The sequence below is a fragment of the Otolemur garnettii genome, unplaced genomic scaffold (assembly GCF_000181295.1).
Source record: "Otolemur garnettii isolate 467f Iridium unplaced genomic scaffold, OtoGar3 scaffold00032, whole genome shotgun sequence".
Taxonomy (NCBI): Eukaryota; Metazoa; Chordata; class Mammalia; order Primates; family Galagidae; genus Otolemur; species Otolemur garnettii.
In genome coordinates this window covers 11,126,166-11,142,624 of record NW_003852427.1, presented here as the reverse complement: position 1 = coordinate 11,142,624, position 16,459 = coordinate 11,126,166, and the positions used below count along the sequence as shown (strand labels likewise).

The 16,459-nt window shown below is 45.2% G+C and overlaps 1 protein-coding gene across 4 annotated transcripts in view; it reads right to left on the bottom strand.

Annotated features, from left to right (window-relative positions):
- Nucleotides 1-16,459, bottom strand: part of ZBTB38 (zinc finger and BTB domain containing 38) — a 93,496-nt gene that overhangs the window by 15,386 nt on the left and 61,651 nt on the right. Inside the window, exon 1 of one of the 4 annotated variants that reach the window (XM_012804992.2) lies at nt 9,982-9,997. The exons of the other annotated variants lie outside the window; for them this stretch is intronic. The gene's annotated coding sequence lies outside the window, so the exon portion shown is untranslated. Of the gene's footprint in view, nt 1-9,981; nt 9,998-16,459 lie in introns of those variants that run through there. 4 annotated transcript variants of the gene reach the window in all.

The following is a 16,459-nucleotide window of genomic DNA, read 5'->3' as shown; positions in this document are numbered from 1 at the left end:
AAAAAAAAAAAAAAAGCCCTTTCCCCATTATATCCTAGATATTGCTTTTAGGCATTGATTTGCTTATTTTGGGACTGAATTTGAAAACAAGGGTAACAATTCTTGGCAATAATCTTACCAACTACTTTCGGGCATTTCCAGCTTAATTAAATCTTCTTTCCCTCCAGTTAGCTAAGGCAACTTTACTGAAATACACAGAAGTAAAGAAAATTTAAAACGATAGTTTCCATATAAACTCTAACTCTCAAAATGCAAAAAACCCCCCAAATCTTGAAAAATCACTTTAAATCATTAGGCGACATAGCTATGTGTATTTATAGTGACCTTTACAGAGCTTGTTAATAAAATCTGGCATATTTTTCCTAGTAAACCTTTAGATATTACAGAGAGGAGAGTGGGAGAACCCTTTCAGTCTACGTTCCTATTCAGAACTAGAAGTTGCTTACTCAGGGCCACACTTCGGGGCCAGAGAGAACCCCACGTTTCTAAATCCTCTTTCTAATTAGAGGAAAAGGCCTGGAGCAGTCTTGCCAGCACCTCGGCTGCTCAACTCCTGACGCACATAATGACAAAACTGAAGGGACAGAGCAACTTTGTCCTGTCTCTACTGCAAGTCGTCTTCTATAAAAAGAAACTTAGAAATAAAACCTAACTAAAAAAAGAACGTACTGACTGTATCAGGATACTGACCTGGAATTCTGCAAAAGTCGAACTCACAGTCCATACTGGGCCAGTGCTGGGCCCATATCACAGCGGAGTCTACGGGACAGGTCTGCTGTTCCCCGCAGAAGTTTTCTGACAAAGGTCATTTTGCTCCAGTAAGCCGCTGCACCACCCCATACACACCTCTGCAGTACGTTTTCTCATAGTCATGTTGGGTGACTACGTCAGACCTCTTCACGTGACGGGGTGTTAGAAACACACGCATCAGATCTCAAAAACAGATTACAAAACAGAGGCCCTTTATAGAGCTGAGCTGTGTCTAGGAAAAGGAAAATCCTCTGGATTTTGCCTTCTAAATGCAGCCCCAAAGGGGCACAGAGTAGCTACATTTATCAGACTCTTAATGCATCTCAACTGTCAGATTCAAGAAGGCATAGTATGACAAGGAAAGTTTGTTTTTCAACTGAAATTCGGGCCGTTTAAAGGCCAACATCAGGAAGCTGCTAGAATGCATTCAACAGAGAGGGAGGCTGGCTTGGACAACCTTTCCCATTATCTTGGGAAGGTAAACATTGGGTCTCTAGACTTGTAGTTGCGTGTACACAGATTGTGAGAACGAGTATTGTCAGATTCATGAATGATGCAATGGGCCCAGCTAAATACTTTAGATTGCTTGTTTGGAAAGATGAAAGGGGGAAAAGGTCCTTCATTCCTTTTTTCTCTTTGAAATGTAGCAGTGCTCAGGGTAGCGCATGTACCCTGGGTTCATCTCAGGATCAATCTTGCCCAGACACCTGCTTGCTTAAGAAACCTGGCGAACAGGCTTAGAGAATTTACTTCTGAAACTCTGGAGTGCTGTGTCTCCATTTCTTATTTTAACCAGATTCCACTAGTACTCAGAGTGAGTCCCCAATAGAGAAGACATTTTTAATCCGAATGCTGTGGGGTCTGAAGGCAGGGATCCTGTCTTCTGAAACTTCTCGTTTTAGAGATGATCTTATCATCAAGAGTTGGTTTCAAAGGCCACCCCCATTTTCTTGTGAACCCAAAGGGTCGGCCGGCTTACTGGAGGCTGGCTCTGTCCCTCTCAGTTGACTGCCAGCTCGGGGCGGGGTGGGGGGGGAGTGAGGAATTGTACATTCTGGCTTCTGAATAAGAATGAACCTCCAACTAATCTTGAAGACAGGTTATCCTAAAATTGATGAAGCGCCACTGCTGCTCTCTTGCTAAGCAATGTCCACCACCACTCTCCACCCACCGCAGCCCCTCTGCACCCTGACTTCCTGGGACAGTGACTCACACTTGGCGTTCATACTTCCTGGATGAACCAGAAACAGGGCAGAGAGCAGTGAACAAGATGATGTGTCCAAAAAACATCAAATGTGGCACTTGGCACATAGCAGGGGGTGTGATAAATGTCAAGTGGAACTGCCTCAACCATCCTGCCCAGTGGGTGGCTATGGGGAGAACAGCTTGCCCAGCCCACCCTTCATGCAGCATGCACGGTGATTTTTTAAAAAACACGAGGGATATCAAGTCAAGCTCTGTTAAAAGCTCGTCAGTGCCTACCCCTGATCTTAGGAAAAAATCCAGATCTTTGATGCAGCCTGTAAGGCCAGGTGTCATCCACCTTCTTCAGACTCGCTTGCCACCCCCTCACTGCCTCCCTGTGCTTACTCACATGGGTTCCCCTGACTCATTCCACCTGCCAAGTCTCTTCTGGCCCTGGGGCCTCTGACGCACACTGGTTCCACCACTGCCCATGGCTGGCTCACTCTCACGCCTCAGGCCAAGCTCAAATGGCCTTGGAGGGGCCACCCCATCTGTCTCCTGCTGCCCCTCTGACTTGCCCTCACATCACCTTGTTTACGTCCTTCATACTGCCCGCTGTGACCTGCAGCCTCCTGCACTTACCTGCTCATTTACTGTCCCCTCTGCTCACAGAAAAGACGCTCCAGAATGGAAAAAGTGATCCATCCTGGGCACGTGTCCACCTCTAGGCCGTAGCACATGGTTGGCACCCAGTAAATGTTTGCTGAGTAAGTGAAGAGACTACGCACCTAAAACACAAACGTGGCTTACCCCAACCAGGTGAAGCAATCTGCCCCCAGCCTGCTCTTTCTGGCTTTCCTGAGCACTCGTCACACTCAGCATACGGCTCAATCTACTTGGCTATCTGCTATCCGTCTGCTTGCTAGAATTAAAGTATCCCCAGAGTCGTGATCTGATTTCCTTCACTGACATATCTTAAGCACCCAGGAACAGTGCCTGACACATAGTAAGCCCTCAATAAATATTCATTTAAAAATGAATAATCTGTACCATAAATAGATACATGTTGGTGAATCACCATCACATAGGGACAATCATCACAAATACTGCCAATTACACTTTTCATCTGTCTGAATTCAATTTTGAGTAAAAAGACTTGTGTCTGATATGCGTCAGGTTGCACTTTGCATATTGATTCATTTAATCCCCTCCACTATCCTGGGAGGCAGGCAGATGAAGTGGAAATACCAACACGTACTCACGGGATTCAGTGAATCAACAGTCAAAGCTCAGCATACAGAAGCTGATGTCATTATCATGCCCATAGTGTTGACGTGGAAATGGAGCCTGAAGAAGGGACTGGCTCACGGCAGAGTTGATGATGTCTGAGGGACGGGCAGCATCCAGTGCCCTGCACTCTGCCCCAGAGTGTAGGCACAGCAGCAATTAAGTCAGAGCAGGTGACCTGCTCTATCCAGCACAAATGGGCCCAGTGCTGAGTCCAAACCACAGGCTCACTATACAAGATCACCCTAGAAGACGCAGGGCAGGAATAGACCCAAGATCAGGCTTCAAGAGGTAGCGCTGTTGGGGGTAGCTAGCCCACGTTACATGCCAAGAAATCGACTGAAGGATGCTGAGGAACGTGCCAGAGAGGTCTCCAAGAAGGGCAGATAAAGACTGGACTTAAGGCAAGCAGTCCCCGACCACAGGCGGCAATCATCAGCGTGATCGGAGCATGACCGGAGGATGGGCCTTTGACACGGGTTCTTGCATGGCCGGCCAGGGGTACAACAGCTGAGCCAATGGTGTTTTCAAGGTGCTGCGTGACTGGTAATCAGCCATTGTGTCAGTCCCACAGCTCAGAAAACATGTGCACAGCCAAGATTGGCTAATCTGAAGTGAATGCCTCGGGAAGAGGAGTTTTCACTTGCCCCCCACCCACCATGAGTATGCAGCCAGACCTGGCACCACAGGCCTAGTAATGCGGTCTCAGGGTTATGAGCTCATCCTGGGGACCTGCCAGTCAGAGCACAGCATGAGACCAGTGGGCATGAAGCCTCACCAAGCAGCGAGGGAAGACAATCTGCAGGGCAGAGCCAGATTCTGGGTGACACTGCTCCACACCAGTCCCCACAGAGCTGAGATAGGGTGGGCAGGGCTTGTCACAGTATAAATTCAAATTCTAGTATCTTCACTAAGGCTTAAGGTCTCCTGTGACCTAGCCTCCTTTCCTGCCACTCTAACCTACACTAGCCTCCTTTCTATTCCTTTGATGTGCCCAGGTTACCTCCCACCCTCATCACAGGGCCTTTGCACATGCTGCTTCTGCAGCCTGGAATGCCCTTCCAGACCAGGCAGCAGCCTACCCTCATCTCCACCCTACACCTCTTCCTTCCTCCTATCAAGTTTATCTGCCTTGCAACTCTCAGCATACTTTTTCTATAGTACTTAAAATTGTGGCTAAAAATTATTTGACAAACGTGTGCCTTTACTGAAGAGAAAAAATTCTACAAGGGCTGAGACTGTTTACCATGGCTTTCCTAGCACTCAGCACTACAACTGCCACATAATAGGTGTTAATAAGCCTTTACTAAAGAATATAAACGCAATAAGCACCCACCGTGCCTGGCACGATTGACCCAGTGTTGGGTCAACATGAACTATCCTGCTATTTTTCCTTCTATGTTATAGGGGACAAGACATTTGTTGAGCATTAAAAAATCAAAAAGGTTGTTCTGACATGGTTAAAAAAAAAATCCACATACCAAACAAATCAACATTGCTGGCCTAAAGCTGAGCTACAGAAGAGAAGCCAGGCCTGTCTACTGCCCACAGAGATGTTACAGCCCAAACGAGTTCAAACACTGAAATACTACTTTGAAACACTGAAAAATCACTTACTATCACTGTTTTGGCTCAAAGGAAGAAAGCAACCCTTCAAGCTCTACCGATATGCTTTCTTCAAAGTCCAGGGATCTGGCCTTTGTCTCAAGTATTCAGCCTGAATTGGCAACAAACTTTGTAAAATTAACTTTAAAAACTTTTTTCAATGCTGACAAAGTTGTAGAGTTGGCACCATCAAGTGGCTCATGTCCCATAAGCCCTTGGGGCTGGGTGTCTGTAAAGGATGTGGCCTCGGCAGATGTCCTCCCATCCTGCACTCCTATAACTTTCCACTCTCCGTAACCACAGGTCACTTTCTTCTGATGTCCATTCCTTCACCTGGCTTCCTCTAGTGAAAAATCTAATCGAGAGTTGGTTGAGGGTCTGACAATTAAGTTCAAAAACTTGCCACTGTGTGCTTACATTGGTAACACCATACAAACAATTCAGTAAGGTTTCATAACCTTGGTATATCAGTGTGTCACAGCTGTGTTCATGTTGACATGTGGCAGTGTCTTGCTGAGTGGTGTTCACTGTTGCTGTTGCATGTTTTTGTGTGCTGTATGATGACAGCTCTTTCATTCCAGAAAGAGTTCCAAAATTGCTTTGAAGGGTGGACTAGGTGCTGGCATCTGTGCATAGCTTCCCAAAGGGAATACTTTGAAGGTGACCATAGTGATATTCAGCCATGAGGGATGCAGCACTTTTTCGAGGACAAGTTTGTGGACTTAATTGTTAGGCCCACATAAGTCTTAGTCTCCCCTTAGTCAGCTAGAAAAAGCATGGTAATATGTGCTTACAATGGTGCTCTCAGAAGTGTGCACATCAGACTCAGCTGTGGAATCTCAAAAAGAGTTTGAAATGGGTAACATCACTGACAGTGAATCCGAGATTTGGGAGATAGGGTCTGGGAAGATGTGCTTCTTGCATCCGCTGTAAACTACTGAGCTTTGTAGCACACAAGTTGGCCCCATGACTTCTGACTACACTACAAACAGGTTTCTGTCTTCTGCTTATGTTGGAGCCTCTCTGGGTGCTTTTCCAATAGTTACCATAGAGTGGCATCCTCATTCCCCTACGAATGTGCCAATGTCCCCATTGTAATTTGCATTTTAGAAGGCATTTAGAAGCAGAAGAAAGTTCACCTAAGTATGCTGGCCAAGCTATGCCCTAACACCTAGCAAGTATGTTTGTGTGCCCAGCACCATTCCACACGCTGTACATACATCATTCCATTTAAGCTGCACAACAATCTCATTTTGCAATTGAGAAAGGTGAGACACAGAGAGGCTGTGGAGCTCAGCCAAGATCATTTAGCTAGTGAGTGGCAAAACTGGAATTCAAACCGAGGCAATATGACAAAAACCATGCTCTCAATTTCAGGTTCTGGAGCACTGAGAAATTAAAATACACGTGTACCAGAGACCAAACCACCCTGGGCCCGTAGGATGTCTCTGTAGCCTGCTCCCCAGTGTGCATCTGGCAGACCGTACCCTGGCCTGAGCAGGGCTGTCATGTGTGGGGTCCTATGCTGGCTGAGAGACAGCCCAGGCTCTGATTGGCCTGGCTTGTTCCTCTGTGCAGGGCTGCACCCCCTGCCAGGAGGAGGCTGTTTCTCAGTATGCACAAAGACACCATATGGACCACCAGGTGGCACAGGGGTGAACATTTAAGGGAAATTCAGTATTTTCCATAAAATTTTACTTTTAATTCACTTTCTTAAAAAAATTTAAACTTTAATATATGACGCTCATGAATATTACTAACTTTGATTTTTATTTTTATCTGCTTCCATTTCATTTATTGGATGCAACACGGGGGTTACCACAAGAAGAGGCACAGAAAGGCAAAGTGCAGGCTCTGAGCCGGGAGAAGCGAGAGGCTCCCTCAGCACCGTCTGAGTCCACTCATAACTTGTGGCTCTCCCTAAGGACGATTTAGGACAAGGCAGACCATGTCCAGTCTGGTACCATGGCTGAACCTCGGTATCAGGGAGAACTGGCTCTGTCACGTTCTGGTTGTGACCTGCTATAAACTTCTTCAACTCTTTGCACCTCAGTTTCTTCATCAGCAAAATGGGGCTAATAGACTATACCAGGATTAACACGAGGACTAAATAAATGACGATAATACTTGTAAGTGCTTGACCTAGAGTCTGGCACAAAGTTGAGCTTAATAAACATTAGCTATCTTGCTATTATTACCAATTCATTATTAATAGTTGCAAATGTCAGTAGCATTAAGTATTAGCAAAGCCTTGGCCCAAGGCCCCCAATTAGGGAATGTGAAATCCCTCAGTTTCAGGGACAAACATGTTACTCATAGTGTGCCCAAAGCATCCCAGACCCCTTCACAGTGCCTGATACCCCACAGGGGCTCATTAACTAACTGCTCCTTCTCAATGCACAGAGCAGTCACACCTGAGCCAGGCACAGTGCCCCTCACAACTGGGCATTTAGTTACAACTATCATTTAAATAATTTTTCTCTCTCAAGCTCATTGTCAGCATTTCTTCTATGTGGGAACAGGCATTAACTTTCTTTTTTTTCCAGATAGGGCCTCACTCTGTTGTCCAAGCTAGAGCACACTGGCATCATTATAGCTCACTGCCAATGTCAAACTCCGGGGTTCAAGTGATCCTCCTGCCTCAGCCTCCGAGTACCTACGACTACAGGCTTGGGCCACTGTGCCTGGCTAATTATTCTGTTTTTGGTGAGGCTGGTCTCAAACTCCTGGCCTCAGGTAATTCTCCCACCTGAACATCCCAAAGTGCTAGGATTGCAGGCGTGAGCCACCATTAGCGGTTCAAATAAAAATCTTTTAAAGTAGCCTATTTATTAGCTGTTCTGGCAAAAATCCTGGTAGCAAAGAGATTATTTAAAATAAGTACTTAGATCATCAATAAATTTTTATTATGTATTCTTATACTCAAGTTAGAAGGTCATCAAATCGTTGATAAACAGAAAATTCAACTAATTTATGAATACAAACAAAGCCGGGGTATCATCTGTTTGTTTGCTGGGGTGTGGACAGTAAAAAGCCTCTCTGCAATCTGCCTCATTACCTCTCTGATCTGTTTACAGATTCCTGGCAAACCACATTTGTTCCTTTCTCATCACACAAACGGGATTTTTAAATAACTTGTCAGTTTGGTTGTGATTTACTTTCAAGAATATTTTGGGGTTTTGGTTTTTGATTTTCGAATTTTTTTTTTTCCAGTTTTTGGCCGGGGCCAGGTTTGAACCCACCACCTTTGGTATATGGGGCTGGTGCCTTACTCCTTTGAGCCACAGGCGCCGCCCAGATTTTAGAATTTTTTTAATAACTTAAGTCTCAGTTTAATGGATTCATTCGTTTGTATTTTGTTCAGTAAAAAAATATTAAAAGTTTGGGTTAGGTTTGGGGTCCAGCATGTTTATGTGCTTTGCTCTAGATTTTGGTTCAAGCTTCCACTGAAATCTTTGATTAAAATCACCAGCGACCGTTAGATGCAGTCAACAGTTCCAAGCTTTTCAAGGGGCCATCCTTCCTCTCTCTCCCTGCGCAGTCATCTCTACCCCCGGAGGGTAAAGCGGGGCCTCTGCCTACACATTCCTGGGCTCAAATTCCAGTTCTACCAACTTACTAGCTATGTGAATTTGGACAAGTTCATTAACATCTGTTTTTTCAAAAAGCCAATGAAGTAGACTAACTGTGTAACCTCATTCTTATGAGGATCAAATGAGACAGTACAGATAAAATGTAGTATCTCATTCTATTGCTCTTTTTTTTACCCTGATAACTTTCTGTAAAAATGCTATAAAACAAAACAAAATCAAACTTACATTCTTTTCTCCAGCCCATCTCATTATGATACTAGCAACCAATTTAATGCTTGCTGGTTTAAAGGGTACTGGAAGCCGGGGTCAGTTTTTAAGAGGTGAGCTGAGTGGCCTGGAGAGTCTCAGGTGCGGAGGGCTTCCAGTAAGTCCAGGCAAAATTAGCTCTGGCAAGCCACGTGATTATAGGCTGTGGGGCTTCGGCGGGGATGACCCCCCAAAAGAAGGGAAGCTAGGTGGAAAAACAAATCCCTGAGGAAGGTAAATGCAAAACATACTTAGCAAGATAAGGAGCTAGAGAAAGAGTTCATGTCATGGTCAATACAGCTAATAACTGTACTCATATTAACAGATACGTAATTAGGGACTCTATTATTTTGGGGAACCCTGCATGCTCACTGATAGGATCTCCCACCAAAGCCCTACTAGGAAGAATAACCAGAAAAAGAAGTTGGGGAGCTTTGCAGGCCCACATGCTGCCCTTTCCCATGCAGGAAGCAAGAGGGAGGGGAGGCAGGGGTGTCCTGGACTGGAGAGGTGGGGTGGGATGCAGGAGGCATGGGAGGGAGGCCTCTGCCCCCTCCCTGGTACTCAGTCCCCCACGTGCTGTGCCACACTTCTGGGAAGGCCTGGCTCTTCCCACACCGCTGAGCCTGACCATTCTGCTCTTCCAGTTGTCGCAGGTTTAATAAGGTTAGAGTCATAAAAACATATTCCCCAAGGCAATTTCTAGCTCTGGGGCCAGGTTGTCCCTCCTCAAAACAGGACTCCTCCAGCAGGGACCTTCCCCCGCAGCAGCTTTCTCTTTCTCGGGGCTATGTTTTGGGGTTCCTGCACACGTGATGACCACAGCCCCTTCCTAGTTCACAGTTTCAGCGTCCACAAGATGGTGCTGAGTCCACACAAAGAAATGCTCTTGGGCCCCAAGTAGCTGGTAATCCGGCCCCTCAAACCTTTCTCAAAATGGGCAGATGAGTAAGCGCGCCGCAGTGTAAACAGAGCCCGGGATGTTTTCGAGAAGAAAAAGCACAGAGCCGAGTGCAGGATTCTTAGTGGAGCATGCACTGATTCGTAATTTGCCACAAGTGGATCTGAGTCTTCGGTAGGGGGTGGGGACAGCTCCACTCAGTGGGAGAAATCGCCTTGTCGGAGAAGTCCCACGAGGGAGAGGACAACTCAACTGTAGCCTCTGCCACTGGACAGCCTTTTGAAGGTTTACCCTGCATATATCCCTTCCCTGGGAGGTACATCTCCAGTTCCTTTAAAAGAATTTTATAGAGAAGCCGCAGCTCTCATGGTGTGACCAGAACCTGTTTCTAGCTAGACTTTTAGTTCCACATACCTTATTACGTCATTCTTGGCAAATGGCAAACAGTTACTATCACCTTGGAAAGTGCTTGACCTCAGTAAGCCTCAGTTTCCTCATCTATAAAATGGAACGAATAATTCACGCGTCATAGAGTTTGGGAAGGGTTAAATGAGAGTATCTGAACAGTCAGCAAGAAGATAGCAAGTACTACTTGATAACAGATTTTATTTCTAATATATAGATGGGACTTTTCTTCCCTTGTTTTCTTCCTCCCCCTTGGTTTCCAAACTTCCAGGGCTGAATTTTTAACTGCAACTTGAAAATTTACTTATTTATTTTGGTTAAATTTGATTGCATTCATCTGGTCTATCCTTTCCCTGCCTGTTGAACCTTTTACAATGTCAGTTCTGCCTTAAAATAATCTACTGATCCCTTAAACAGGTCACATTGATTCCTGCTATAAAATTGTCAATAAATTTAGGATGGTGATGTCTGGGACAAAAAGACATGATTGTATTCTACACTCAACTCCCGGGAGTAGCCACATGAGATTTCTTTTTCTTTTCTTTGCTCATTCAAATCATATTTGGAGATCAATACTATAATACTGATAATTATATTCAGAAAATATTTTTCAATCTATTAGAATATAAAAAGAGACAGCCTTGGTTTCATCTTTAGATGAGGAGGAAACTGAACACATTATCAGGATGTGACCCTGTGAGGAACAGCTCTGACCAGGTTAATCCATCAATCAAGGCACTGAGACCACAAGACAAGCGAGCACTTGATTCAGATCTGGAAAGCTTTAGACTGCCCGGGATGGAATTGTTGGGAGTAACCTAAAAGATCAAGATGCTAGATAGAATACAACTATAGCTCAGGATGAAGGAGAGAAATGGAGTGGGAAGGGAGGGGAGAGGGGAGGTTTGATAAAGGGAGGGTAAAAGGCAGGACCACACCTATAGAGCATATTGCAAGGGTACAAGTCAAATCTGTCAAGTGTACATAAATGTCTTAACACAATAATCAAGTAAATGAGGCAAAAGCTATGTTGATTGGTTTGATGTAACCACATCAGATTGTATAAAAAAAAAAACCCAACACATTGTACCCCACATATGCATAAATCTATTCATGATCTCTGTGTATATGACTTAATAAAAAAAAAAAAAAGATCAAGATACTAAGCTCCCTGGAGCTGATCTGTAGTCTCTGGGTGGGTCTTTGGTTACAGATGCCCAATGCTGTAATAACCAAGCCCCCAGCCCCTAACCCCCCAAGACCAGTAAGGAATACAACAAACCTCTTACACTTGAAAAAGGAATTTCTCCTAAGCCTTTTAGCCTCAGCCCCCATAAGGGAAGAGAAGTTAAGTTCTGGGAAGAAGCTTGAGAAGATAAGAAAAGGAAGGGAGGGAGGGGTGATTTCCAAATAAAGCCCCTGGTGAAAAGGGCTCAAGTTGGTTTCAGGCCCAAGCTGTTCTCGGAAACTTACCCAACACTTGTTTGCACCCTTTATTTGATGAATTGTGAGTTAACGTACCTTAAGTTAGCATATACCCTCACCCTGAATTGTGTGACCCCTTATGATATACCCCATCTTATGATGATGAGGTAATGTGTTTGTGATGTATCTGGTGACTTATGAATCAATACGTACCCTCACCTTGCGACCCGGCTCTAACCGCTATGATTGGCTTCTGTATTGTGCTAGCTTGCTGATTATGCAGAATAACAGTATAAAAAGATTTCTCACCCGCTATTCAGTGCTGCATGCCTCTAAGAAGGTATCAGCATCTTGCAGGTGTGATAAAGCTTATCAATTATTGCATCAAAGTGGGGTCCACCTTTCTATCTCCGCAGCTCGGTTTCATTTCAAGGCAAACCCTAACCAGTTCTATTCTTTCAGCTCCATGTTTCAACAAAGATAGCAAGAGTCAAATTTTCTAGCCATTCTTCTCCACTACCTTATTCTCCCTAAGCAGCTCATTCTATTTGTTTTTCTCGGGCTCTCATCCCAGCATCTTTGTGCCCTGCCCTGCCAGGGAATTCAGACAGCCTGCGATTGTTTCAGTGCCTATATCCGCTTACCCAGCAGAACACCCCTGCCCATCCTGACTCCTCCCAAAGGCCAACTTTCTGGACCCAAACACTGAACAAAGACAAGAATACCCAGCCCTATTCCTGTCTAGCCTGGTACCAATTGCGAATCACATTCACACACACACACACCACCCCATTGTTCTTCTCATGACACCTCTGCGGGCTACAAAATAATGTTTCCCTGTCAAAGATGGGACACTGAGGCTCAGAAAAATTAAGCCAACGTCCCAATACCATATAATCTGTAATTGGCAAGACTGAGTTTTCAACCCCGATCTTCTGGCTCTGGGTTTCAAACTGACTTCTAATATGCCTAAACGGAAGACGATATTTACATGATTACAAATGTTAGTCAATATAAACCACCAGCTCATCTTCCGATTGGTATGCTTAATGGTCGTGCTCATTTTATGCTAAATTTAGCGTCAAACATGTACTTGCTGCTCAGAAAACTACAGAAAATTTTGCTCTTTCTGCCAATAAAACAAGTTTTTCTGATTAGTCGATAGTATGCTATTAACACGCTGCTGACCAGGTGATCACCTATATATTCTACCATCTTGTGTTACCAGATCACACAGCATTCTGCTTAATTTGTTCTATAAAATGAGAATACCACCTGAGAGGATTACTATGATAGTTAAGAGGCAATGAATAGAGACCTTAGCTAGCAAGTATTCAATGAATGGTATTCAATGTTACTACTGCTAATAAATTTTCAATACATTCAATATATTCAAGTGGAGTTTTCTCAATAAGTGTCTGGTGAGGTATAAGGTAGCATGAGCACAACAACTCAGAGAAGCAGAACTATTTCTTCGCCCGGGCCTTTTTGAATTCTCTATTTCTCCCCTCACCTTGCAACCTCCCAGAGCCCACGTCCAGAAGAGACGACAGACACCTCGTGCATGATCATCAAAGTGCTATACTGAGGGCACCGCAGGCTCCAGAGTAGGCAGCCTTACACTGGGAATAAAGAGTCCAGGAGGTGGGCCTGAGTCTTGAAGGATACAGACTCTCGGTATCCAAGAGGGAAACAGGCATTCTAGGAAGAGGTCTAAGCAAAGGTAAGGAGGCATGAACCACACACGGGAAAAGGCAAAGAGACAAGACAGCTGCTGCCCGGGGGGAAAGGGGCCTCCTGGGAGACAGGCAGGGAGCCTAGAGGGGCCCTGTCAGGAAGACTTTCCAATGTCAGGACGAGTTTGGACTTGTTCCTCTAGCCCCAGAGTTCTCAACCTCTAACTACATACTGCAGTCACATATGGGAACTTGAGACACCAGTCACAGGCCCCAGCTCGAGATTCTAATTTGGTCTTGGGTGGGGCCTGGGTATTGGGAATTTCTCTAAAGCTCTCTAGGTGACTCTAGCGTACAACCTGGACAATCGCAGGTCATTGAAAAGATTTAAAATGGGAGTGATGTGACAGATTTGCGAGCAGTCAGGTGAGAAGGATGTCTGGAGGGGTGTGAAAAGGGGGCTAGGAGATAGGTGAGGATGAAAAGGGGGGAAGATCTGAAAGGGGTACGGATGGAAGCATTGACCGAGCATCAGAAATCAAAGGAGAGAGAGGGGAAGAATGGTTGGTGCACTGGGTCCACTGCCTAGATCTGCCATTAACTGGTAGGGAGCCCAGACCGAAGAGCTGGCTTGGGAGGAGGATAATGCATCCATGCTCCTTGTGTAGAGAATGCGGGTGGCTGTCCCCGTCAGCAGACATCCAGAATGTCTGGCACTGAGTCTAGCACTGAAAGGACACTGCGCTGAAGATCCAGAAGTGCAGAGCGCTGACACACAGGGGGCAGCTGCAAACATGAGTGTGAATTTTACCTATGGAAAATAAAGAGGGTGGAAAAAAGAACCGGGCCAAAGAGGGAGCTTGAAGAATGGCAATGGATGTATCGGAATCACCTGGAGACCCTTACTAACAACTTCATTTCCTGATGTCACCTAAGAATTAAGAATTATTCTGACTTAATTAGAATAGCTAAGGGTAAGGCCCTAGAATGGTATTTTTTAATCTCTTTTATCTCACGGCACACTTGAACCTATAGTTAAACGTTTGTAGCACACTTAAATTATACTGATCAAAAAAGAGTTTAAAAAGGAATATACTTAGTGTGCTTTGAACTTCTTTTAAAAATAATTTAATTAATGATCTTTAAAAATTTCCACAGCACACCTAAGATTCTCTCTCGTAGCACACTGATTGAAAATCAGTGCCCTAGAATCTAATTTACTGAAAGCTTTGGACCAGACTAGGTTTAAACACTGCACTATTTTCCTATGGCTGCTAAAACACATCACCACGAAATTGGTGACTTAAAAACAACAGAAATTCATTCTCTCACAATTCTAGAGGACAGAAGTCCAAAAATCAAGGTGTTGGCAGGACCGTGCTCTCTCTGAAGGTGGGGGGGTAGGGGAGGGACAGTCCTTCTTTGCCTCTGGTGGCTTCTGATAGTGCCAGTCTCTCTGTGGCTTGTGACTGTGTAACTCCGACTTTTGCCTTTGTCTTCATATGACCTTCTCTGCATGTGTCTGTCCTCTGTGTGTCTTTCACTTGCCACTGGATTTAGGGCCTGCCTCCCATTTTGGGTCCTTACCTCTGGAAAGCCCCCTTTTCAAAACTGGGTCAGATTTACAGGGATGTAGACACATCTTCTGGGGCTCTCCCTCCAACCCATCACAGACACAGCAAGGTAGTAACTCAAATGGATGAATAGGAGTGGGGCTGAGACCTAGAACTCTAAGTTAAGTTCCCTGACAGTGGGAGAAGAGGAAGCAGAGGACAGGGTGAGAGAGGAGCCATTTCAGGGACTACTAAGACATATAGCTATACTCCCAAGTCTTGCCCTGCCCAAGGGACCCCAGGCCAGTATGTATCCAGGGCACAAGACCACCTGAAAGCATTACATGAAATGAAAAAAAGGACCGTAATTATAAATTAACAAAAAGCTAGATCATGTTACCCTCAAAATGAAAGTCCAGAGCTCTGAAGGGTTGAAAAGGCTTTTGGTTAATTCATTTTTCTAAACTTGATTCATTTGATATGAAGCCAGGACTTCCTGAGATACTATGGCCCTTTCCTTCTCACCGCCCTCATAACTTTAAATCCAGACAAGTCACCATGGCAGCATGGGATGGACTGATTGTTCCTGATTTCAAAACATTTCCTTAGACGCAGACCATAGTCTCAGCCGCTAACATTAAAGAAATTCAGCTACCCCTTCTCACTGTCCACCACTGAGTAGGTTGTCCCTCTTTTTTACAATGATACACACATGTTCCACCATTAAAAATCCTACATCATAATTACTTGTGCCAGTTTCCTGACACACAAAGGTTTTCTGTCCCCCGATAGAAGTCCTTCTTGGCAACAGGATTTGCAAGGCCAAAAGGTCAGTAGAGAGGGTGGAAGAGAACAAGGTACGTAGCCAAGGGGGAGCAGTGTTCAGAATTGAGTTCTCACTGTGGTCAAAATCACTTCATCACACATTTCTGCAGCAGAACTTGAGAGGCACAATCCCCCGGCCCCTGCCCCCAAAGACCAAAGCACCCACTGCACCTCCTAGTTAACCCAGTCACAATCTCATGCAGGCTGGTCTCTACGCAAGCCTGTTCCCGTGCTTTGCCAGCACCTCTTGCACAGTACTCCCCAGCACGAGCATGTGAGAGTCAGCTGGGAAGCTTGTTATGCACTCTCCTGACACCATGGTGTGGTCTGAGCTAGGGCTGGAGGCTTTGCATCTCTAACAGGCTCCCAGGGGATGCCCATGCTGCAAGGCCGAGCACCACACCGAGAAGCAGAGATCAGGACTCCACTGTAGCAGCGGCTGATCCTAAATGATTCCACACTGACGCTCCTGCAGCCCACTCTGCACAGCATAAATTCTATTTTTTTTTTTTTGAGACAGAGCCTCAAGCTGTCCCCCTGGGTAGAGTGCTGTGGCATCACAGCTCACAGCAACCTCCAACTCCTGGGCTCAAGCGAGTCTCCTGCCTCAGCCTCCCAAGTAGCTGGGACCACAGGCGCCCGCCACAACGCCTGGCTATTTTTTTGTTGCAGCCGTCGTTGTTTGGTGGGCCTGGGCTGGATTCGAACCTGCCACCTGGGGTGTACGTGGCTGGCACCTTGGCCACTTGAGCCACAGGTGCTGAGCCCATAGCATAAATTCTATAACCTCATTTGTAATGGTAGAAACGTGTTTATTTATTGCCTGAGTTTCAAGCTTAGCTCAGGTCCTACAACAACAAAAGTAAAAAAAAAAAAAAAAAAAAAAAAAAAAAAAAAAAAAACTGGGTAAAATAAACAGGACAGACCCCAGAAAAAGGTCTTGTGTGTGTGGTCCCTCTAGTCAGGGTGGAAAAGCCTGAGGTAGACGTAAAGATGTGGTTTAGGTGG